General features: G+C 38.7%; 1 long non-coding RNA gene across 3 annotated transcripts in view; it reads left to right on the forward strand.

The window, feature by feature from the left end:
• The window catches only part of LOC127523393 (uncharacterized), a 97,846-nt gene that overhangs the window by 45,755 nt on the left and 25,999 nt on the right, over positions 1-26,092 (forward strand). The window lies entirely within an intron of this gene.

Below are 26,092 nucleotides of genomic sequence, written 5' to 3' on the forward strand. Positions count from 1 at the left end.
GATCTCATTGCTACTGCAATAATTACAGCTCTCTCCCGCAGTCCAATAACCCCTGAACCCCTGAGGAATTTTCAAACACACTCACGCAGGAGAACAGCCCGGCACACACTTACAGCCATTAGCCATTGCGGCGAGGAGCTTTGGCACCAGAATTAGGGTGGAGACAGGGGGCATTCTCAGGCTGACTTAGCATGCTGCCTAAATAGAGAGCAGTCATGCCATCTTCCATTTTTTCTCTGCTTCTTCCTCTCTGAATGATGTGCAGGCAGAGGAAGTTTGTGGTGGTAAATAGCGGCGTTCCTCCCAGACGCACAGACGTCAGCGTGGCTTGGACGCTCACTCTGGAATGCTGGGAATTATAGCCTGTGTGGTTCTCTCTTGCTCTCAGAGCAGTGCAGTTCCTTTCAGTGTGTGTGTGTGAAAGTGTGACTGCTAGGCATATGGTTTTGTGTTTAAGTTTCCGTTCATAGCCAGTCTCCCGCTTTTATGAATGAATGAAGTTTATTCTGGGAAATAGGAAAGGCCAGTCTTTCATGTTCACACAGTAGATTTTCATTGATATGTAATTGGTGCTGTTCATTTATAACACACTTAGATAGACACAGGCCACATAAGCACACCAACAGTGGCTTGTTGGTGACACAAAATTATCTGCAGTTCATTTCTTTTATATTATTTTTATACTCACTGTAGAGTTTTAGTTATATGTACATCATTCATTTTTTTTATACACCTCAAAAAATATACAGTTGCAAGAAAAAGTATGTGAACCACTTGCAGAATCTGTGAAAATGTGCAAAATTTTAACAAAATAAGAGAGATCATACAAAATGCATGTTATTTTTTATTTAGTACTGTCCTGAGTAAGATATTTTACATAAAAGATGTTTACATATAATCCATAAGACAAAAAAAATAGCTGAATTTATTAAAATGACCCAGTTCAAAAGTTAGTGAACCATTGATTCTTAATACTGTGTGTGGTTACCTGGATGATGTACGACTGTTTTTTTTTGTTGTTGTTTTGTGATGGTTGTTCATGAGTCCCTTGTTTATTCTGAGCAGTTAAACTGAGCTCTATCAGAAAAAAATCTCCAGGTCCCAAAAATTCTTCAGTTTTCCACCATCTTTTGCATATTTGAACCCTTTACAGCAGTGACTGAATGATTTTGAGATCCATCTTTTCACATGGAGGACAACTGAGGGACTCAAACACAACTATTAAAAAAGGTTCAAACATTCACTGATGCTTCAGAAGGAAACATGATGCATTAAGATTCGGGGGGTGAAAACTTTGAACAGGATGAAGAGGTCCAAATTTTTCTTATTTCGCTTGAATATAATTTTTTTTTTTCATTTAGTACTGCCCTTCGGAAGCAACAGAAGATTCTTGCATGTTTCCCGGAAGACAAATGAAATACAATTTACCTTGATCTTCAAATTCCAAATGTTTTCACCCCCCATCTATTAATGCATCATGTTTTTTTCTGGAGCATCAGTGAATGTTTGAACCTTTTTTAAAAGTTGTGTTTGAGTCCCTCAGTTGTCCTCAGTGTGAAAAGACGGATCTCAAAATCATTCAGTCACTGCTGTAAAGGGTTCAAATATGCAAAAAATGCTGGAAAACTGAAGAATCTGCAGGACCTGGAGTTTTTTTCTGAAGATCAGAGCTCAGTTTAACTGCTCAGGACAAACAAGGGACTCATGAACAACCATCACAAAACAAAAAAACAGTCGTACATCATCCAGGTAACCACACACAGTATTAAGAATCAATGGTTCACATACTTATGAATGGGGTTATTTTAATAAATTCAGTTTTTTTTTTTTGTCTTGTGGATTATATGTAAACATCTTTTATGTAAAATATCTTACTCAGGACAGTACTAAATAAAAAATAACATGCATTTTGTATTATCTCCCTTATTTTGTTAAAATTATTAACATTTTCACAGATTCTGCAAGTGGTTCACATACTTTTTCTTGCAACTGTATATATATAATTTTAATTTTTTTTTTTTTTTTTTTTTCATTTTAAAAATAAAATAAAAATGCTTTGCTAAATTTACGTAATGTATTAAGACCTGAGAATATGTGAATGTGTGGGTTTGTATACACTACTTCTCAAAAAGTTTGGGGTTGTTTTTTAAAGAAATTAATCCTATTTTATTCTCTACTAGCACTATTACTGTTTGAAAGGAATAATACTTTTATTCTGCAATGATGCATTAAATTGATCAAAAGTGACTACAATACATTTCAGTCATGACAACTCTCGGGGTGGATAAATTTCAAAAGCATTTATTGGCATGGAGCATGGAATATACATAGGCTTGATTTTGGTGGACGAGATTTGCTATGCTGCTGCTGCTCAGAAAAAATAAACCTTTGTTCTGCAAAATAACAAACAAACGGAAGACTGCTACAAGTAATGGTAGATCCCTGTAACAGATCTCTACAGGTGGTGCTTGGGAGGGGGATGGATAATGGAAGCTTTCATATCGCGCAGCGTGCCGATCACAGGCTAGGGTACAATATATATGATTACATGGATTTGGAAGTACTTCTGATTGACTTGTACCGTGGCGTTGAAAAAACCAATCTACGTTCGGTAGAGTTTCATGCCTGAACTATGTATTTATGTTACAAAATATTTCTATAGTATTTTTGAAATAAATGTTATACTTCTGAACAGATTTAGAACAATCCTGGAAAAAGTGTATTAGGGTAATCGCTGCTGAAAATATAGCTTTGCCATCACAGGAATAAATTACATTTTGAAATAATATGATAAACAAAACCAAAGCAGGAAATAAAAAAAAAAAAATCAAGGGTGCTGGAGAGAGTATAACAGCTAGCATTAATGCATAGACAAAACAGGACAATGAACTGAACAAAACTCAGGGCTTAAATACACAGGGCTTAAAGCATTAGTTCACTTTCAAATAAAAAATACCTCAAGCTTTACTCACGCTCAAGCCATCCTAGGTGTATATGACTTTCTTCTTTTTGATGAACACAATCTGAGATATATTAGTAAATATCCTGACGCATCCGAGCTTTATAATGGCAGTGAGTGGGATAAACGAGTATAAGCTGAAGAAAGTGCTTCCATCCACATCCATCCATCATAAACATACTCCACTCCATATCTAGCTTCCGCCAGACTGCCTTCCGTATTCAAATTATGAAAAAAACAGAACTGGCGTCGCGTCAGTTAAGCTTTTTCCGTAAGTTGAACAGGGAGACGTAGGACGTAGCGTAAGCTTTCTTTAAGCTTTCTTCGTAAGTAGAATACGGAAGGCGGTCTGGCGGAAGCTAGATGAGAGGAGCCAGGAAATAGATGATGGAGGGAGGAGCCAGGGAGGAGAGGACAGAGAGAGAAGCCAAGCAGTGACCCAGAGCAGAGCCATTAGGACGAAGGCCCATGGCAGAACCGATGGAGGGAGGAGCCAGGAGCCCAATCAATTGAGGTGGAGCCAGGAGTGGTAGAAACCCAGGCAGAGCCGAAGGGACGAACACCCGGAGCAACATTGTTAGCCTGGAGGGCAAAGGCAGAGTCGCAGGCTTGTAGGACCGAGGTGGAGACAGGGGCTTTGCTGACCTGGGAGGAGCCGGTGGGAGTGAGGACAATGGTGGAATGGGAGGGAAGGATTGAGGCGTAGCCAGAGACCTGGAAGTCTGAGGCAAAGCCAGAGCTATGATGGACCAAGGTGGAGCCAGAGGGACGAAGGAACTTTGGGAAGCCTGAGGGATGACGGAACACAGTGGTGCTGAAGGAGCGTGGAGCCAAGGTGAAGCCGACGGGTCGGCGGGCTAAGGGTTGAGTCCTAGGCTCAGAGGTCCGAGTTGGAGCTAGGGGACTGACACATCAGTGCAGAGTTGGAGACCTGGAAGTCCAAGGTGGATCCGAGCAGTTGGGAGGAGCCACTGAAAGAGGAGCCGAAGGGCTGAATTGCATTGTCAGAGGAGGAGGGAGTGGGAGGCTGGGCGGGTCCAGCGGTGACAAAGGAGACTTGAGGCTGAGCGGGCTGTGCAATTTTGGCCACGATTTGGTCGTCTGAGACACATTTTGAAAATCCTAAAAGATTCCTATAATCCTAGGCTAAAATCTGTAGTCATTGATTACTAGTTTGACATGTTCACCGACAGCTGATTAATGACCGTTGCGATCAAATTTTACCTCAGACGAAATTCTGGCAGTGTCAGAAGATTTGGCGCACAGTCCTGCAGTGTGACTTCTCCTAAGACAAACATCACATTTTCTTCAATTTTTTTAAGACAGGCCGTGATCAAAATTAATGCTAGAGATTTCTTTGTTAGCCACCATTTCAGGCCCGCATGTAATGCAGCTCACAGTCACTGAACATGAATGGGTTGATGATGTAAAACTCAGAACAAGTTTTCATGCACACATCCATTTTTAACGTACAGTCTGACATGAATGACAGCTGAGATCCCACAGCGTGACATGAGGATCATGTTCGTACAGTCTGACGAGCAACAATTGTAAAGGACTATTATAAATCACCACTGTGCTCCTGGCTTAAGGAGACTTGAGGCTGGGTGGGACCATAGAGTCCATTATATTAAGAGTGCTCATAAGGAGCAAATCCATGCCAAGGGTGGGGGCATGTGCGCGACCTAACGCTAAACAGTCCAATTCCACCACACCACACTATTCTACCTAAAATACACATTTGGACGGTCAAGGGTGCTGGTTCTTGCGCACCTGGTCAGACATGGCAACTGGCTTGGGCTCCGGGACAAATATGGCTACTGGCTCTAGCTCCAAGGCGACCATCTCCATCTGGAGGGTCCTTGGTGGGCATTGGCTCTGGCTCTGGTCTCATAGCAGGCTCAGGTTTTCAGTGGGCTCTGGCTCTGTGACCATGGCGGGTATGATAAGGTGCTTAATGGGCTCTGAGCACATGGTGAGCGGGTGGTGAATTCCTCCCTTACCTCACCCACGGTGAATGAGGAGCCACTCTTTGTGAGAACTAATTCAACAAAGTCCATAGATTTCCCTCGACGACCATAAAGGGACAGGTGAACTAGTTGTTTGACTTGTTCATTTAAGCCAGTCCAGAAAAAGGACATCAGTGCACTGTGTATGGTATGCTATATCCAGGAACTCACTGGTGTGGTCCTCGAGGGAGCGGTCATCCTGGGTGAGGAGGGGGAGGCAAACGGCTGGAAGATCCATAATCTTTTCTAGGTCCTGTATTCTGTTACGTCAAGCAAGGCAGGCAAAGGAAGAGGAGAAGGAGAGGTGGATGTAATTGTAACTATTTTATTGATAAACAAAAACAAAGCAGGAAATCCAACAAAAAAACGGTCACAGAAGAGAACATAACCACTAGCATTAAAGCATAGACAATACAGGACAATGAACAGAACAAAACTCAGGGCTTAAATACACTGGACTTAATGACAACATTAACCAGAACCAGGTGTACAACATAATTAGTAACCATGACAACAAATGAAGAGTGAGAATGTGGGGAACAAAGGAAACAGGAACAGCACACAGGAAAACAAGGTGATACAAAGTACAAGTGCATAAAACAGAACATAAACCTGACACACTAGCAAAATCTACTATTTTATTCCTTATTTTTGCAGAATACATATGTTATGCACACATTAACGCATCATGAATTATTAAATCTACATAAAACCATACACATGTATGTTTCATTTCATTTAGTCCGATTATTACTATTTTTTTTGCACCAGGCCAGTTCCATTCATCTCCATTGGTCCATCAGCTGACTGCTGACTGTTGCCTTAATGAGCGTAGGTGTTTACTTCCTCTTGCCCTGCCAAGTCAAACAGTGAAAAACATTGCCTTCATCTTACATGTTCTTTTAGATTTCTCTGCTGTAGTGCCAAAACCCCCTATTCCTATGATGCAGAGTTAAAAAAAGAACGAAAGAAAAAAAACTTCCTAAGCAATTAAATGTTACCCTGGGGATTTCTCCTGGACTAGTATCTTCTTTATACAGTAGTTAGTGAAGGTTTGACAAGATTATTCACATGTGCATTTTAACAACATTTTGTGAAAAAGTAATTCCAACTCTCTCTTGCTAATTAGACCACACAAAGTTTATCTCTGCTTTGAATCCCATATCATGTTCCAATGTCAGATATCCTGTAAAAAGCCAGATCTTTGTAACCATAACATAATCCCTTCAATTTTATTTTATTTTATTTTACTTGTTAGAGTGTCTTCACCACATTTGTTTCCAAAGTCAAATGTCTTTTTGAAGAAAATCAGTAAAAATATATATTTGTGAAATTAGTTCATAGAGATGGGGCTCTTAGATATTTGGAAAGAACAGAAAAGCAAGTGAAGCAGGGCAAAAAAAAGTGTGACAGATAGGCTGGAGGAAAAGTTGAAAAATGAGTGGGTCGAGCAGATAAATAAGAACAAGGAACTTTTATCATGAGGGATGAGCTTGATTCTGTAGAACTGGTCTGTCTACAGCCTTGGAGACAAATGAGCCTGAAATCCACTATCTGTGGAAATGCAGTAACTGTGCCTAGTGTGTGTGAGAGAGATTTTAAACACTGCATCTGGCAGGTGTGTTATCACAATTTTCTGTGATAGTATACTGCACAGCCTTGACTAGCTTGGAGCCAAGATACATGTGCACCAATAATGTGATTATTTCCAGTAATCAGAGTAAGGACTTAATCGCAGTAAGATGTTTATATGACATGCGCAAACCTCTTCACTCCCATTTACACGCAATTTTCATTATTTTGATTATTCGCTAAGAAGTGTGGTTATTTTTACCGCCATTATCCAAATGAACAACTCGGTATAGGCATGTTATGGGCCACTGTTTTAATCTACCTACATCAAATGCAAAAGACATTTGTATGGAAATATTGGAAGGTTTTTTGGTGTTGTGATGCTGTAGCTGGGTTTGCCTGTGCTTTTCTTTGCGCTGTCTCTGTATGAAGATATGTAGTTTTGTTGACAGAGTTGTGTTGACAGAGTTTAGCGATTCGGAGTAGAGGGAAAACTTGTCTTAGACACACATTGCATTCAAACATATACAGAGACAACTCTTCGAGACTTCCCTTAACTTCTCTTATCCCTCTGCCCAGACATATATACATATAGCCTATCATTTGGCAGAGTGAAACAGGGATAAAAAGATAGGATGGTAGGGATGGGAGAGAGACAGTAACTGAACATGCAATGATGCAATGACTTGTTGATAATGGCCATATATTCCATTCCCCCCCCCCACAAAAAAAAAAAAAAAAATCATTTTAAATTTGTAAAGTTCAGCATTTAGAACAGCACAGCCAAAATAAATAAGATACTGATGAAAAATTGGCCAGCTGACACATACAGAAAGGGACAGAAGCACATAAAGATGAATTATGCAGACTGCCTTTGTAAGCTGTTTCCATGCCAAAGTAAACAGAATGGCACTTTTGTGGTCCAGTGTTACAGGTGGATAAAAATCTTTGAGAAGGGTGATGATGGACAGTTCTGGGTCACTCTGGCATGTCCCCAGTATGTAGGCAGTGTGATGGTTTGAGTTGGCACAAATTAAAAACTGAGTAGTGACACATAGTCCTCCTGTCCTTCAATGACTGAAATTTGTTTCCTTAGCCTGTTACCGGTAATCAAACAAAATTACTTGGCTTCATCTCTGGGGTCCAAGAAAAGCAGTAAGGGCAATTTAAGTTTGGGTTTAGAGGGTTTAACTTGAAAGCTCTTGACAAATTTAAAAAAACAAAACAAAACAAAAACAGTACACATAGCTAAAATGTTATGCACACTCAGATTAATTTCCAATTACCTTGATTCAAGTGTAATTAAACAATGCATTTATTCATGCAATACAGTAAGCGTTTCATGTTTTGGCAACTGCAGCGTGGAAGGAGTAAACCCAAAAGAGCTCCAGGATATTTGTGTGTTTTAATGTGCATTGAGGAAAGTTGATTTTAATGATTTTTTCAATCTAATTTGAAAAATCTAAATTAGCTATTAACTTGTATTAACCCAGTAAAGCCTGACAAATGAAATAATAGTCAGAAAAAAATATTTTGACAAAATATCAAAACAAATTTAAAAAAAGTTTGCACATGTTGAGTATCATATGTGACCCTGGACCACAAAACCAGTCATAAGAGTCTGAAAAGCTGAATAAATAAGCTTTCCATTGATGTATGGTTTGTTAGGATAGGACAATATTTGGCCGAGATACAACTATTTGAAAATCTGGAATCTGAAGGTGCAAAAAAAATCTTGAGAAGATTTTTTTTTGCAAAATATAGAGAAAATCGCCTTTAAAGTTGTCTAAATGAAGTCCTTAGCAATGCATATCTACTCACAGAAATAAATGTTTGATATATTTACAGTAGGAAATTTACAAAATATCTTCATGGAACATTATCTTTACTTAATATCCTAATGATTTTGGCATAAAAGAAAAATTTAGATAATACAATAATTTTGACCCATACAATGTATTGTTGATTATAGAGTGGTGCAGGTATGACATCACTTTGTAGGCCAAAATGCGGAAGTGAGTTAGCATTTTAGCACTTCCGGTTCCATCGCCCCGAAGTCAATGGGTTTTTTGAATGGGATTTTGGTTAAATGGCTGAAATAAGATCTGTGGTGAACGCAAGCTCAAGACAGTTTCACGTTTTATTCTATGACATAAAATGCATCAGTATTACCCCACTTGTTTGTCTTGAAAAAGGCAGTTGCTAACAAGTGGCTAAATGGGACTACACAGGCAGTCGGGGACATTTTACAGCCTCGTTATGCTCCTAATTGTACTCTTATAAACTATTCTAACTCAAACGTGCTGGGAAAATGTTTTAACCCTTTGTTAAACACAGAGATTATTTTTTGCGATTTTCCAAAAGTCTGCATAGGCTTTCGATCGAGGGAACCCGTGCGCCGCTAACTTCCGGCTTGGCCTACAAAGTGACGTCATACCTGCACCACTCTATTGCTACACATATACCTGTGCGACTTATGACTGTTTTTGTGGTCCAGGGTCACATATTTGATACTTTAAAGGCCATAGAAATTTGTGTATCAAATATGATACAGTAAGCTTTATAGGGTTAATGCATGTGGTGGTTCATTTGCCATCACTGCATGACTGAACATGAACATGAAGCCATTTTAGGTGATAAACCTAAAAAAAACAAAAAACAGAAAAATGCATTAAAAAAAAATAATAATAAAAAAGGTACAGATATGAATTTTAATATAATTTGAGCTGAATCTTGCAGATTACATGAAGACTGCTTGAATCTTGTCCTAAAATGTACCAGTCCAAAAGGTGAAAGCTCATCTAGAGGCAACACTGAAAGCATTGACCTCGGTTTGTTGGTCTTATTTTAGATACAGATCTTTGCGGTCTTGGGCCTGACATGGATCCGTCCCGGTCCCAGATTCCAGAGGGTTAGTGAAATTTTGTGAGTGTGGCCAGACTGCTGATTTTAGCCCGGAGATGAAATATGAGGATAGCTTACATGTCTGTATGTTAACCGGCTACTTTCTTTTTTAAATGTCGCTATGTCAACACAGAGTTCAAGAAGTCTACTGATAGGCCTGAATCAGTAATTGGGTTTAGGCTGGTATTTCACAACCATTAGCATGCTTTCTGATTAGCATGAAGCTAATTACTGCTTTAAAGGAAACACAGATAGAGGCTGGTCCATTACACTTGTCCATTTTAATTTGGTCTCCATACTGAGAGAATATGACTTGCAGACACCAGCCTCCAAATTGAAACCAGGTCAAAGTACACTGAATTACAGGGTAGTGTGCATGCCTTAATGTTAGGTTGAAAAATAAATTTTGATGTTCAGCTCAACTCTGGAACTGTTTCAGGAGGCTCTTGTGCTCCTTCGACACATTGATATGAACAGACACTCAAGTATACACACATATACACATTCACTGCATCTATTTTCAGCTCCTGAGTGTAGCAGACACAATAAAACAGCATTGATACTTTAAGCACCCAACAGAACCATTTCATCCCAAATGGATTCAGACACAGTCAGTAGTGGGAGCGGAGGCCCAATCATAGGCTGTAATTTCAGCACATTTATCTCATTTCCTGTGCGCTTTGTCTTTCTCTGCAATAATGGGGTAAGTAATTGGAATAGACTCCAGATAATGGGGAATTCTGACCCTGCCATTCCGTTGCAAGACTGCAAGGATGCTTTGTGGCGACAAGGGAGAAAACTTGGGCAGTTTGCGGTTTCTTACACAAGCACTTGGAGTCGGTAAATGGGGTAATATTGTATTCTGTATTCTCCTTGTGCACTGATTGCATTTGAAAAAGTGCTGGATCAGGCCAAGCATGGTTTCATCTTGTGAAATCAGACCATATGAGATTAATGTTCCATCACACAAAGATAATATAAAAATACATCACTTTTGTGCAATTTGTTTTCCAGCAATTCCAGTTTACAAATTTACAAGTTTGTTCTGAGGTATCAAGAGACAAAAAGCCCAAATGATATGGAGGGCTTGTGCAAAATAATGTTTGGCAAATGGCCCAGTTTTTCCAAATGACTTGTAAATCAGTTCAATTAGAAATATGAATCTTGCATATAAATATATTAAGCAACTGTTTTCAACATTGATAATAATAAGAAATGTTTCTTGAGCACCAAATCAGCATATTAGAATGATTTCTGAAGGATCATGTGACACTGAAGACTGGAATAATGATGCTGAAAATTCTGCTGAGCCATCACATCAAATAAATGCAGCCTTGTTGAGCAACAGATACTTGTTTTAAAAAATTTCAAAATCTTTCCACCCCCAAAATTTTGAATGATGCTATAAGTGTATAGAATATATAATTCTGGGATAGCTCAAAAATGAAAATTACACCATGATCAAGCCATCCTAAGTGTATATGACTTTCTTCTTTCAGACAAATACAATCAGAGTTATATTACTGTAAATAATGTCCTGGCTCTTTCAAGCTTTATAAAGGCAGTGAATAGAGGGTGAGATTTTGAAGCCCAAAAAAGTGCAACCATCCATTATAAAAGATAACCACATGGAGTTTAATTAATGCCTTCTGAAGTGAAGCGATGCATTTGTGTAAGAAAAATATCCTTTTCTGTCAAGACCACTATCGTCAAATATGATTGATAATTGCATAGAGTTTGTATTGGCGGTATGGTTCTGTTCTGGGCAAGAACTTCCTGCGCATCCATGCATGGATAAGAGCAGGGAGAGCAGCAATAACCCCCCTTAGGGTAAACACAACAGAACCAACATATGCAGATATCATTAATGTCAATAATTTAACATGTACACATATTTCAAGAATTAGTCTGATTCAGGGGAATCATAAGGCCAATCCTGACTGAAAAGAGGAGGAGCTGGGGATGGAGGAGGGTAATTAGCTCCTGAGAAATGCGATAGCTGCTGATAATACTAAGGAGCTTATATATGGATGGTGTGATAGGCGTCGTATTCCTATAGGTAGATGTGAGTCACCTGGGAGTCAGCTGAAGCGAGCTTGACTGACGTGACCTGCCAGAACTGACGCTAACCTTTGATATTTAAAACTTAAATAACTGCTGCTGCCGTACACACGTCGACTTGCGCCAAAAGAGTAATCCCTTATGCGATGTAGGAATAGCGCAAGCTTTGACGCCTCTCGCTGTTCAAACAAATATAGTTGGGCAACAAACTCAAGCTCCTTTTCTCTTATATATAATATAATTTGTGACCGGTCTTTTGTTTTGCTCTATCCTCTGCACTTCCGCGTTCATCATTGCATCATGCATCGGGTCAGAGTTCACTCTTTTTAGAGTTCACTCGTTTTAAATATGGATATTTTTCTTACACAAACACATCACTTTGCTTCAGAAGGCCTTTATTAACCCCCCAGAGCCATGTGGTTAACTTTTATGATGGATGGATGCACTTTTTTGGGCTTCAAAATCTCATCCTCTATTCACTACCATTACAAAGCTTGGAAGAGCCAGAACACTGTTTAATATAACTCAGATAACTCAGTATTCATCAGAAAGAACAAAGTCATATACACCTACGATGGTTTGAGGGTAAGTAAATCATGGGGTAATTTTCATTTTTTAATGACCTAACCTTTTAATGGTTATTTTAGTTTTTCTGCTGCTATCATAGGTGCAGCATTTGGTTGACACTGTCAAAAATGTAATATTAGGTGCATAACCATGAAATTCAATATATGAAATTCCTTCATTTTATAGATGTGGTATTTTAATTTTTTTTACATTTATGATAAAATGCACACAGCATTTGCAAAAAGAAATTGCTAGTAAATTTTACAAATAATTACAAAGAAACTGTCAAGGAGCAGAATGACTCAAATTAATAAACAAGGATACTTTAATAAACACTCAGAGAATACACAGAGAATAACAAACCATATTTACATCCAACAAGAACCAACAATGAACTGAACAGAACAATGGGTATAAATACAGAGGAGCAAACAAGGGAACTAAACGAGACACGTGAACATAATCAACTAAACTAAACTAATGATTAACTAAGAAAACTGAGGCCCCGTCCACATGGAGACGAGTTTAGCTGTATACGCAAAAATTTTGTATCGTATAGGCGTTTCGTCCAGATGGATCCGGGGTTTTCAGAAGGTGAAACTGCTGTTTTTTGAAACCGGGTCCCAGAGTGGATACATCTGAAAACGATGCACTTGCGTTTTCGTGTGCACAGCCAGTCCGTATATTTTTCTATATTTCTAAGCTTTACTAAAGTTTGTATACAGCGCGCAAGGTTTATGCGCATGCTCCAAGTCTTATTCTTTGTTTTTAGTGTATCTCTATTGCAGAATTACAGCGCCACATACTGATCTGGCATGTATACTACATTGTTTTGAGTCGTTTCAGTGGTTCCGTGTGTACGTAGATATTTCTTGAGACGAGGGGGAAAAAAAGATCGGATAGGGAAAGCTCTGGCTTCATGTGGATGTAGCATAACTAGCTCATGGAGAACGCTAAACTGAGGCCACATCCACACGAAGCCAGAGCTTTCCTTATCCAATCTTTTTTTTCTCTCTCTTTTCAAGAAATATCTGCGTACACACGAAACCAAAACAATGTAGTATACATGCCAGACCAGTATGTGGCGCTGTAATTCTGCCACAGTGATACACTAAAAATGGAGAATAAGACTTGGAGCATGCGCATAAACCTTGCATGCTGTATACAAACTTTAGTAAAGCTTAGAAATAAAGCTTTACTTTAGTAAAGCTAATAGACTCAGTAGCTTCTGCGGCACGAACACAAGCATGTAGTCCGCTATTGCTGTTGTTGTTGTTGTTGTTGTTGTTGCTGTTACATGACGTAGCGGTGTCTGACTAGGGTCGAGACGTGGGGTGATGACATCATCGTTTCACAAAATATACGGATTGGCTGTACACACTAAAATGCAAGGGTGTCTTTTTTAGATTTATCCACTCTGGGACCCAGTTTCAAAAAATAGTGGTTTCAAGCTCCCAAAACGCTGGATCCGTCTGGACTAAACGCCTATAGGATACAGCTTAATGCGTCTCCGTGTGGACGGGCTCTGAAAACATATAAAATAAACAGACACATCAACAAAAATGAAGCTAAACAGAATCCTGACAGAAACACCAAGTATCATTCAATTAAACTTTTTGAAGTAGAAAGACTGAAATTGTCAGATCAATTTACAGTTTCTCTAATAACATTGTACTCTAATAATCTTTGTTTTATTTACAACTTTGAAAAATATTTTTTTTACAGAAAAGAAAAGAGAAAAACTGGCTCCTATAGGCAGTAATATCTAGCACAGAGCATTGTGTATTTTAACGTATTCACATAAGTGCACATCCGCAACTGTTATTCCAACCCCATTAGATCGGTTTTTACTGCAATGAAAATAAACAAACACATTTCCGAGTTCCACTGTGGTCTGGGAAATTAGGATTTTATGCAGCTACAGTATTTCCAGTCAGTTTCCCCCTTTCCAAACTGTAAACAAACTCTTAGGAAAGATTTCTGAATTTCTTATCATTCATTTGAGATGACAAACTGAGTCATAAAGCATGATCTCTGAAATAAATTTTGCCTCTTAAAAACCCTCATTTCCTCCTAAACTTCCCAAGCATCAGAGATCCAGTTTCAGTCTTGTTATTGTGTGAATGAGGCCATCTCTCCGTATATAGTCCAAAACATCACATTCAGACGCAAACATTTCCTCCCACTGTATTTAATGAGAGTTGAGTTTGGAAATGGTTTGGTTGATGGGAAACACAACCATGCAATTACAGTGAACAGGCTGAAATGAGTGTAACCTAACCTTTGCTGTAGTGTGTCATACTGCTGTGCGTACAGGCCAGGGTGTCTGCATTCATTTACAGATTGAGACGTGGATTTTAGCCTTTTGATTGCATGTATGTCATTTTTTTAAGCAAAAACTGAAATCAGAAATTACAACAAAAACATCATTACGTAAAGTGTCTGCTGTTATTGGTTGTCTCTAAACAAGCTGTCAGTGTGCTGCTGTCGTTTTTGCCGTTCAGCTGGGTAATTTTCTCCCCCCTCTTAAAGCCATATGTTATTTTTGGATGAATGGCCCCAAACCCTGCCAGCCCACTAACACAATGGAAATGCCAGAACACTCTTAATCCTGTAAGAATCCCAGTGATTTTAACTAATCCATCTGTATGCCAGGCAATTTATCTTCTCCCATAGCAAGGCAGTATCTAAAAAAGAGACTAACTGTGTATCTCTTTAGATTTATCTGAATCTTGTTTGCTTTCTTTTCTGGATGCCACCACACCACTTCAATGAAGGAGCTTTGTGTTCAAAAATGTCATGACAGGTAGACATCAGCAGGAGAGATCTCTTTAAGGATGTAACAGATAATAATGTTGCTGTCTGTTGCTGCTCTTCCGTGGTGGTTGCGGGTGTCCACTGACACGTGAAGGACAGGCCTTTAGCTGGGGAGGGAGGCAGGGACCATACAGACATATCCTGGATGAAGTGAAATACTGTATCTTGCTTGACTGCTGTTTGTGTTCATGAAAATAAGATAAGACTTGAAACCAATAAGACAGAGAGATGTTTATAAATAGGTCCCTGTATTAGTCCAGGTCATTTTGTTCCTCATTGAAAAGTTTTATTTCTTTTTCTTTCCTTTTTTTTTATCTCTGCAGAAATTAAAATTACTACATAAAAATAAGTTTAAATCATGTTTAGGGTCAGTAAGGTTTTTTTTTTTTTTAAAGAAATTTTATTAAGCAAGGATGCATTAAATTATGAAAGCTTGTTTCCGCCACTGCGTAACAATTGCGTGTTATTAAGATAGAATTGCGATTCTCGCAATTCTGAGAAAAAAACAACATCAGCACACTGACGTCTTGTTTAGAGACAACCAAATGAACCAATAACAGCAGACACTTTACGTAATGATGTTTTTGTTGTTTATGTCTCATAATTCAGACTTTTTTCTCAGAATGCTAGTTTATATCTCGCAATTCTATCTTTATAACACGCAATTACAAGTTATAAAGTCAGAATTGTGTGATGTAAACTCGCAATTCTGAGAAAAAAGTTAGTCTTTTTTCCCTCAGAATTGGTCTCTATAACTCGCAATTGCGAGTTTATATCTCACGATTCTGAGAAAAAAGTAAGAATTGCGAGATATAAACTCGCAATTGCGAGAAAAACGTCAGAATTTCAAGAAAAAAGTCAGAATTGCGAGATACAAACTCTCAATTGTGAGAAAAAAGTCAGAATTGCGAGTTTATATCTCGCAGTTCTGACATTATTTCTCACAAGTGTGAGTTTATATCCTGAAATCCTGACTTTATAACTCACAGTTGCGAGTTTATATCTCGCAATTCTGAGAAGAAAGGTCAGAATCGCGAGATAAAAAGTTGCAATTATCTTTTAAATTGTTTTAAACAACGTGGCGGAAACAAGCTTCCATATTAAATTGATCAAGAGTGACAGTAAAGACATATATAATCTTACAAAAGATTTCTATTTCAAATAAATGCTGTTCTTTTCAACTTTTTTATTAAAAATATTTTAAAAAATACTGTTTTTGATCATTGTTACTGTATTTTTGATCAAATAAATGCAGCCTTGATGAGCATTAAAACATTTTAAAAAATCTTACCATTTTGAATGATGTGTACATTCATATGAGATAATAATATAAGCTGATATATAAGATATTACTATAAAATATTATTTAAAATATAGCATAAGCAAATAAAAGCTGTTTACATGTATTACATGGAGAAGGTCACCTCATAGGGGTTGCCATTTTGAAATCACATAGCTTTATCTCAATAACCCCCATTATTGGACACTTTCATTCACATAATACATTATTGTCTAACTGTGAAGACCGAATTTCTACAATGGCATCGGTAACTGAGAACTACTGCGTTTGCGTAATGCTACACCCATGCCACTTGATGTCAGTATAAGAAACATAGGCATTCATTGAACTATTACATTTTCAGGCAAGAAAGTTCTGAAATCCAATTCACTGTTTTCTCGCATGATTTCAGACTGTCACAGCTCTTATCGTGCGTCTAGCTTGCGCATTCCTATCCGTCATGCGTTCCATCAAAGAACACCCTTAAAGTAAGTGACCATTCAAAACATTTTCTTGAAAGGACATCATATCTAATTCCATCTGGCCTGGTCTAGACCTGTCCGCTCTCTTCCACTCTCTGTCTCACTGCTCTTCATTGCTTGCCTTTTCTACACTTTGCAGTGTGTGCAACTAAAACTGAAATAAAAACTGAAATAAAAACTATATAGACATAGTTTAAATATTACTACTACTAATAATAATGACAAAAGCACACAGCAAAATTACTAAAACTTAAAATGGAAAATACAAAAGTAAAAACTAGTTCAAAATATTATAAACTCAGTATGTCAATGATACTAAAATAAGAAAGGTGTCTGAGAGAGCGAGCTGTTTAAGGGAGTTCTTGGCACAAACAGGAGGAGGAAGTGGATGATTTGCTGGGGGGGTTGGAGTAGGTAGAGCAACTTTGTCCTTCCAAACTAATTACCCTGAAAACAAACAGCAGTAAAAGTAGGCCAGTTATACTTACTGCAGAGAGATGTTTGGCTCAGCATTTGCATGTGAATCTAAACGCCAGACTTTCTATGTGTTTGTTTATATATATTTAATAATTTTGTCTTTGCTGATCCAGTTTTAGTCTGATTAGTATGTCCAGGACTAAGAGTTTGTGTACTGTTGTTCATTTAAGACATTTGTTTTGTATCATTTTCACCAAAAGACAGTGCATAGTTTAAGAGACAAAGTCTCCACACCCCTTCCCACCCAAACAATTTCTGTCTTTTGCTCTCTCAGTCCCTCTTTCTGTATTTCTATCTCTCCCTCTTTCTCCTTTTCTCTCTTTCTAGGATAAGTATTACAGTTAATCAGATTATCACTCTTTTCTCTGAAAAGACCCAGTAGTCAGGCAGATAAAAGGGCAACCCAGAGTCCCCAGGGGTCCTGACAGACAGGGATCAAAGGAGTAGCTGATTAGCCAAAGCAATGTCGCTTTGATACCAGAAAGAAAGTGAGATAGAAAGAGTGAGCAACGAGACAGACAGAGAGAGAGAATTCAGATGGATGACAGTGTTTCATCCCATGTTTCAGCAGATGTCTTGGTTTACCTGCTACAGAGTCATCTCTTTGTCCTCTCTGTGGTAGGTCATACCTTGCTTTTATTCTTTCCTACAGCAGCAGGAAAAGACACTCTTGATCTTCCTTCTATTCAGTGTTCAATTAAAAATGAGTGTGTGTTTGTGGGAATTCTGTACATACGATAGGCTAAGTGTCTATTATGAACCTCACCCTGTCTCGAGTCTTGTTTAGGCTTTAAAGGTCAAAGTTCATCTTGCTCTGATAAACTTCATTCCATTAGTCTGATTGTGACCGACTGGCAAAGCTTGGCAGGAAGCAGTGGATAAAGTCCAGAGTGAAAATGTAATCCTCTCACATACACAGTCAAGCTTACATAAATCACAAGTTCACGGCAGCACACAGGTGATCTTTGTGCCACCCACAGGTTTGAGAAAGTTAGTGCACTAACTAACTCAGAAAACTACTAGACACCTACTCACCACACATATACTGAAGCAGTGAAGGACAAACTCTTTTTCTTGAAATGTTTGATGGTCTTTCTATTAGCAGAATGTGTGCTTAAATGTTAACACATTAAATGAATGGTTCTTTTATTTACTCACCCTCATGTCACTCCAAACCTGTGTGGTGTTGTTTTTTTCAGAGGTTTTTTTGAAGCTCTTGCCATTTGCTCTTGCTGCATCCGAAATCACATACTTCCCTACTATATAGTAGGTGAAAAACAAAGTATGTGACAAAAGAAGTATGTCCGAATTCACTGTACACATAAAAGATTAGGCGAGATTCTGAAGTGAGTATACAATTATGCATTTTATATCCCATGAGGCCACGGAAGAGAATTTGTGAATGGCAAACTGACACTGGTAGGTCACATGATGCGCCCAGATTACATTCATACTACACACATTCATGCTATATATAACATACTTTTTAGCTATCGCAAAGTACTTATTTAAAATAAGTACCTACTTAAGAGAGTATGCAATTTCGGATGCAGCCATAGCGAGCCAGAATCTGTCAGGTTTCAAAACATTCCTTTGAACTGAATCTTTTAAATTAATCAGTTAATTTGTTTCACCATTTGTACTAAACAAACTGTTCAGCTCACTTACTCAATGATTAAATACCAGCAGTTTTAAGTTATTATTTATTTATTTATTGTGATTCATGACTTACATTTTGGACTGTTTATCACAAAAAGCCATGATATTGAATGGCTTGAGGATGCTTGGAAGCGCACACCACAGATGGATTAAGTTTTTGTGTGTGTGTGTGTGTGTGTGTGTGTGCGTGTGTGTGTGTGTGCGTGTGTGTGTGTGCGTGTGTGTGTGTGTGTGTGTGTTTTCTTTTTGGAGCTTAACGTGGTCACGAGTGAATAAATGATATGAGAATTTTCATTTTTGGTTGAAGTTTTTATTTAAAAATTAGTTGACGTAAAATATACTTTTAAACCCCAAATATACTTAAAATTAAATCAAAGAATGCATGTGTGTGACTAATTTCTAAACATATCTGGCTTAAACTAAGCAGTTTTTTTGGTGTTCTTTTTGGTGGTTAGAAACAGCTCTCCAGCACAATACTTAAGGAAAATTTTGCAGCAGCTGTTATGTTTAAATTCCCATTGGTCCATGATGATTACATAAAAAGTGGGTGTGCTCTGGGGCTCCACCTTCACTGACATGGTGATCTTTTCAGATTCATTTGTTTGCTCAGTCTATCAAGGTTAAGTAAGAGTAAAAACATGAATATACTGGAATGGCGAAATGCAGAAGTGGTGCAAACACATCTATGGCCTTGTTTACTCCTGGTATTAAGATGCGTTTTGGTCAATTGGATCTCAAGTGAACGACACTTAATACAGTTGTAAACGGGGTCTAAAACATTTTGAACTTGTCCACTTTCGACCACTTCCAGAGGTAGTCTAAAACGCATTCGACCGGATTGCTTTCATAGTGTAAATGCTTATGTGGTTGAATGTGTTGAAACAGCGCAAAAGACCGCCTACTGACCTAATGTGTAAACATTATGGGAAGCGCGCTAGCCAAACTTTTTGGTTTGAAGACAAAAGAACAATGTTCTTGCACCATTCCTGATTTCTAATATGCACTGTGTTCGGTGTGATCTTGTGGCTGTCAAAGCAGAAACGAAAGCTGATGCTGTGTTTTTCCCTCGTTTCTGGGTGCGTTCGTATGTAAATTGCACAGGCTTATTTTGTCCGTTAGATCAAAAGATAAAGACCCTCCCCTCAAAGAAATCAGGACAGAAGTGGTTGAAAGTAGACAAAAAAGATGGATTAAAATACCAGGTGTAAACGGGAATGTGATCCACTCGACCAAAACGCATCTTAATACCAGGTGTAAACAGCACCTATGATCAGATTTCTTAATTCAGATTTCTTTTTTCTTAACTGCTCTTTTCTTAGTTCAGCATCAGAATGTTCGAAAACAGTATACCATTGCACTATTTCAAACTTCTTTTTACCCTTGAGTGAAGAACAAAGAAGAACTTTGAAAATAAAAAAAAACTTTTAGATATTAATCTGGATGGACATGAAGGTATCTTGAGTAAAATGGCTCTATATTTAACAAAGAACATACAGAAGACCTGAATGATGCAACCTGTTTTTACAGAGTATGGAAGTTTGGAAGTATGGAAGTTTGTTGTGCATAACACCCATTTACATGTTTATCTTTTGTGAGCAACTGTACATTAGACAAAAGTCTGTTTTCTGGCTCCGTCTGTCATTTATTGGATCTGTGAGGCAAACACTACAGTCTCTCATATGATCACACCGGCTTTGAATGTGTAACCATCTGCCTTCATAGTAACCACAGGACACATTTGTTTCAGTGATGTCACATGCATCCGCCCATATGCAGGCTAGCCGGCTGTGCTTTTGTGCTATCTGTGTAGAGTAGATGGAGATGAGCTGGAAAGTGTTGCTGAGATAGGAGTCTCTCTCCTGGGCTTTTAGAGTCTGACCTCAGACCATCTGCCTTGAGATACTGAGTGAGATACAGTTCAGATTGAAGCACACCTCTTTACACAGTCACATACTTGACCATCAATGCTGTAATGGAGGGAAAGACATACAGATAGAGTAAGTGCATGTGTGCTTATATGTATATTTGTTTATGGTCATGTATTTGCCATCAATAGAGCTCAAACCCTTTAGTCATGCCTTTGAACATTTACATTGACAACATAGCATATTAGAATGATTTCTGAAGGATCATGTGACACTGAAGACTGAAGTAATGGCTGCTGAAAATTCAGTTTTGCAAATACACATTAATAAATTACATTTTAAAATATATTAAAATAGAAAACTGTTCTTTTAAATATATCACTGTTTTTAATACATAGTTCAGGCATGAAACTTTAACAAACGCAGATTGGTTCTTTCAACGCCGCAGCACGAGCCAATCAGAAATACTTTCAAATCCATGTAATCATTTATATCGTACCCTAGTCTGTGCTGTGATCGCTGTGCGATATGAAAGCTTCGGTTATCCCTCCTCCTCCCCAGTTTCACCTGTAGAGATCTGCTACGGGGGTCTACCATTTCTTGCAGCAGCCTTTCCTTTGTTTGTTATTTTGACTAAGCTAAACAAATTATTGTATTTGCTCAGCAGCAGCATAGCAGATCTCGAACGTATATGTATATATATATATATATATATATGTATATATATATTCATCATATCTCTCAAAAGCTCACTTGAGATACCATGACCCTTCTTCAGCAAGTGCAGCAAAAAATGTCCTTGTCTCTAAAACTATTTTCTTCTCTGTCTAGGAATGTTATCTGGTGGGCCTCTCCTCCTTAATGGTTCCATATCACTGCAAACTGAACAGAGTATTATCTGGATATAATGGGCTTTTTAGTGGTCTGCATGAATATTTGAATTCAAGAGATAGGCACTTTTCCACTGCGTGGTACGACTCGACTCGGCTCGGTTTGCTTTTCCACTGCACTGTTGCGCCGCCTCTACTGCCATCTACTCGTGTCGCAAATCCAATGATGCTGGTAGTGACAATTCTCTGACCAATCAGTGATCTGCTGTGTTTACACCTCAAGTTTTAGTATCGGTACGGCCCGCTTGGAACCTCAACCGAGGTGGTACTATTTAAGCAAACTGTACCGAGCCGTACCATGCAGTGGAAAAGCGCCAATAGTTCACCAAAAAATAAAAGTAGCCATGCATCTTTTGTTGTTTTCCGAGTCTTCTGAAGTCATATAGCTTTGTGTGAGGAACAAGCAGTAATCTAAAATGATGGTCACTATTATATTATAAGAACAACTTGGACATTTTGCTATATAACTCTTTCAAATTACATAAAGGTGAGTAAACTATGACAGAATTTTCATTTTTGGGTGAACTATTGCTTTAAGCTTATAGTTATGCAGTTCCAGCCAAAACACATACTGAACATGACCACCAGGTTGCTATGTGACACATACACAGAAACACACACATATAAACATCACTGAAAGCCTTAATAAGTTGCAGAAGACATGCATTACATAACGCCTGAGACCCTAAGGAACATAAACCACACACAAAGATGGTTAAACAAACATGTGCACTTACTCAAACACTGACCCTTAGAAAGCTTTTAGGACATTTTATGAGCACTCTCCCAAGATTACATGCTTATGACACACCCTGTAGAGACATGTTCCCTGAAAGTTTCAAGAACGAACACTAGCATACACATACACACCAACACACACACCAAGCAGAGAGTAAACACAACCCGACTGTCCTTGAGCGTTTGTTTGTGGCAGCTCTTAAAGCTATGACATTTATTGATGTGTTTTTTCTTACATTGGCCTTTTAGCAGTATTTGAATCAGGCAATGGTCCCTTTAATCTCTTTGTAAGTTCGTTAATATGTCTCTCCGTTGTCCACACTTGTCCCGGATGAAAGCATTATATACAAACTGCTGACTTCATATCCTCTCATACTTCAAATATCAATTCTTTAAAGTTATTTTGTGCAGTTTTCTCTGCCTGGTATTGATACACTAACGGTCAAAAGTTTGGAATGATTTAGTGCTCAAGAAACATTTCTTATTATTATCAGTGTTGACAAGAGATTTTGCTGCTTAATATTTTTGTAGAAACCATGATAACACTACCGGGTAAGTAAAAAACTTTTATGCTATTAATGCTGTTCATTGAACTTTGTATTCAAAGAAAAAAATCATGGAGTATCATTGTTTCCACAAAAACAAAACATCTTTTCAACATTGATTTTTGTCATGTCTTAATAGTCCAATGAAGATAAGAGAAGGTGAGGAAGATCAAATTAAGCATATTTATTAAACAAAAGTAAATCAGGTAATACAGACGATGAGATAAAAACAAACGAAACAGAATGTAGGCATAAACACAAGCTCTAACACAAACAATCCCTGACAATGAACTGAATGAAAAGAGGGCGAGATATACACAAGATAACAAACTCAAATACAAACAGGTGTGCGCTAATCAAACATATAATGAATAACCATGGAAACAAATGACAAACGGCAACATAAGAACAAGGAAACAGGAAACAAAGATGAGCAAACAAAGGCTACGTTCAGACTGTCAGTCCAAATCCGATTTTTGTGCATAATTGTGCATAATTGAAATCCGATCAGATTTAGCAAGTCTGAACGGCCAAAAATCACATGAAATGTGATTTTTACAAATCCATTTCGAGCTACATTCATATGTGGTTTGAAATTCTATTCAAATCGCATTTCTGGAAATCCGTTTCAGTCTGACTGCTCTGATCAGATTTCGCATGGTTTGTGACTTTCTCACACCATGTAAAACATAAACGTCACATGTTATTATAGGAAACATGCTGAAAATTGCTGCAGAAACAAGGCTGTATTGTTGTAAATTGTCGGACGAGCAGAATAACAATATAATGTAGACATGTTTTGAAACCAGCAGAGATGATAACGCTGAATAAAGCCGCTCATACCAGCTTCTTACGTTTCTGCCATTGCCTCATCGTAATGCAATAGTCCAGTGTGGCGGCTACACAATGTCATGTTGTAAAGGAGACAACGCCTGTATTGCAAACCCCTCCATGCTGTGGTGGTTGTTGTTTTTGGCATATGCCTACCAACTCATCGTCATTACCATAGAAGCCAATGCAGATATTCGGAAAACGAAAGAGCGCATGGACACATAAATCAGATCTGAACAGTTGCGAAACAAAATGTGGATGACAATCATTTTAGATCAGATTCCAATCGGATACACAAATTATCGGATTTGGACTGACAGTGTGAACGTAACCTAAAAGTTCTAGAAAACGAAACGAAAACAGATTAAACTGGGCATAATTGTGACTTAATGCCCTCTCCTAGGAAAGCGCATCCACGCGCTGTAAAGTCCAAATGAGGAAGGGAGGGTGGGGGCTCTGGAGGAGGGCAAAGGAAGAGGCACTGGCAGAAAAAAACAGGGTGGCAATGATTGTGGGAGGAGCCAGGGAGGCCAATGGTCCTAGTGGCCAAGGCGAAGCTGCAATGACAAGTGTCTGAGATGGAGCCAGGGTGCCAGATGACTAAGGTGGAGCCAGTGGGACTGAGGACCAAGGTGGAGCCGGAGAAATGGTGGAGCCAAATGAAGCCAAAGGGGTGGAGAGATGGAGTGCAGCGGACAGCTCAGAGGTCCCTGGCGTAGGCAGAGCGACTTCTGACCAAGGCAGAGCCAGAGGGACAAGGGAGCCCGATGGAGCCATAAGGACAATGGTATCTGGTGGAGCTGAGGGAGGGAGGAGCCAAGGCAGAGCTGACAGGTCGACAGGCCGAAGTGGAGTGACGGGATCAGGGGCTGGAGGCGGTGCCGGGGCATCCACTTGCCTGGGCGAAGCTGGAGACCTGATAACCCGAGGCAAATCCACACAATAGAGTGGCATCATAGGAGAAGCCAAGTGGATTAAGGAAATCAGTGGAGGCGGGGCTGAACTTTTGAAGAGGATAAGGACTTTTGAAGAGGAAGCAGGAGAGGGAGGCTGGAACCAGTGGAAACACGGGAGACTTCGAGCTGGACGGGACCAGCGGGGACGGGAGATTAAGGTAAGCATCATCTTCTAAGCAATAAATATTGCAGAGGTCATCTTCAGCTCACCCTCAGTGGTGGGAGTGTTTGTGGGGTCTTCCTCCATTCCCTCGTACTCCACTAGCTGTCCCATGATGATAGATAATATTGCCGGCTCATGTACATGGTCAGACGTTTTGTGAGGCTTGGGCTCCAGGGCGATGACTGGCTCAGTCCTTTTCTCCACTGGCGCTGGCTCGTGCATCTGCGGTGGGCTCTGGCTTAATATCCGTGCAAGGGGGTAATGGCTGACTGGGCTCTGGATTTTGCGATGTGACGAAGGGTGTAAGGTGGGGCTGGACGATGGTGATGTTCTCCTCTTCAGCATTGCCTATGATAAAGGAGGATCCGTCCTCCCACAGAGCAAAGTTGATGTATTCTTCTAAACTCCAGCAGGTATCCCCCTTTGGCATAAGAAGTGAATGTCCTTATCCAGCCCACACAGAAACCTTCCATGAGGGTGAAGTCATCGCACGGTGGCAGATGTTTACAAACTCATCCACATAGTCCTCTAAACTTTGACCACCCTGAAAAATAAAAATAATTCCTCCGTTTAGTCCCTTGCAGCTTCTTCCAGAGTCAATGTTAACTGCTGCAATTTAAATGTATTTTTAGGTATTTTTAGGTCTGTCACGTCTTAAGAGTCAAATGAAGATAAGGGAAGGTGAGGCGGATCAAATTAAGCATATTTATTAAACAAAAGTAAATCAAGTAATGTAGGTAATCACAAACGAAACAATGTGTAGGCATAAACACAAGCTCTAACACAAACAGTCCCCAAAAAGTGAACTGAATAAACAGAGGGCAAGATATACACAACATACTGAACTCAAATACAAACAGGTGTGCGCTAATTAATTATATAATGAATAACCATGGAAACAAATGACAAATGGGAACATAAGAACAAGGAAACAGGAAACAAAGATGAGCAAACTAAAAGTCCTAGAAAACGAAACCAAAACAGATTAAATATATATAATAATAAGAACCGTTATTAATATTTGAGCACCAATAATAACTGAGCACCAAATCAGCAGATTAGAATGATTTCTGAAGGATCGTGACACTGAAGACTGGAGTAATGATGCTGAAAATTCAGCTTTGTCATCATCATAGGAATAGATTATATTTTAAAGTATATTCAAATAGAAAACAGTTATTTTAAATTGTAATAATATTTCACATTATTACTTTTTTACTGTATTTTTTATCAAATAAATGGAGCCTTTTGAAAGAGACTTCTTTCAAAAACATCCTGTTGCACAGCAAATTGCATACAGATTTTAATACTTAATAAT

This window comes from Ctenopharyngodon idella, chromosome 12 (assembly GCF_019924925.1).
Source record: "Ctenopharyngodon idella isolate HZGC_01 chromosome 12, HZGC01, whole genome shotgun sequence".
NCBI lineage: Eukaryota > Metazoa > Chordata > Actinopteri > Cypriniformes > Xenocyprididae > Ctenopharyngodon > Ctenopharyngodon idella.